Genomic DNA, 647 nt, shown 5'->3' with positions numbered 1-647 from the left:
TGTTCATTTCTTTACAAATAGTAGATGAGGGATGTGACTGATCCGCCCTGTTCAGAGGTGACTCATCCATCCTCAGCAGGGCTGAATCTAACCCAACAGAGACCCCTGGTGGACGGCCTGTGTCACTGCAGGCCTCTTCTGCCTGTCAGACCAAAAATCCTGGAACAACTTTATAAGTTAGATGTTCATGAAAGAAAGAAGACTGAATCTATTCAGATAAAGATTTTTAAAGCTCAAAACAACTTGGAAACTTAAGGAAAAATTACTTAACAAAGAAAAAGTAAAAAAGTCTTTTCATGGTTGAAAATTTTTTGAATAGCTCTGATCTGGGATCAACCCCTCTCTGCTCATTGGAGGCTCAGAAATGGAAATTTCCTGCATATTTCTGTCAGTAAACGCCTCAAACAGCATTTTATAGAATATAGAACATTGTGAAACCACAGTTTCCAGCAAAAATATTGACCTCAGAACGCAACAATCCTACTCCAGTAAGAAGAGAACTACTTCAGCATTTTGTATTCCAGGAAAACTAAAAGTAATGATTCAAGAAATTAGAAAGAAAAAGGAAAAAAAAAAAATTGTGCATACAGATGATTAGAAATGCGTCATAGATTCTCCCTCCAGTGAAAGTCCGCCCCCAAACCTAA

Source organism: Cyprinodon variegatus, unplaced genomic scaffold, assembly GCF_000732505.1.
Source record: "Cyprinodon variegatus isolate N-32 unplaced genomic scaffold, C_variegatus-1.0 Scaffold1289, whole genome shotgun sequence".
In the NCBI taxonomy this organism is placed as follows: Eukaryota; Metazoa; Chordata; class Actinopteri; order Cyprinodontiformes; family Cyprinodontidae; genus Cyprinodon; species Cyprinodon variegatus.
This window is presented reverse-complemented; position numbering follows the sequence as displayed.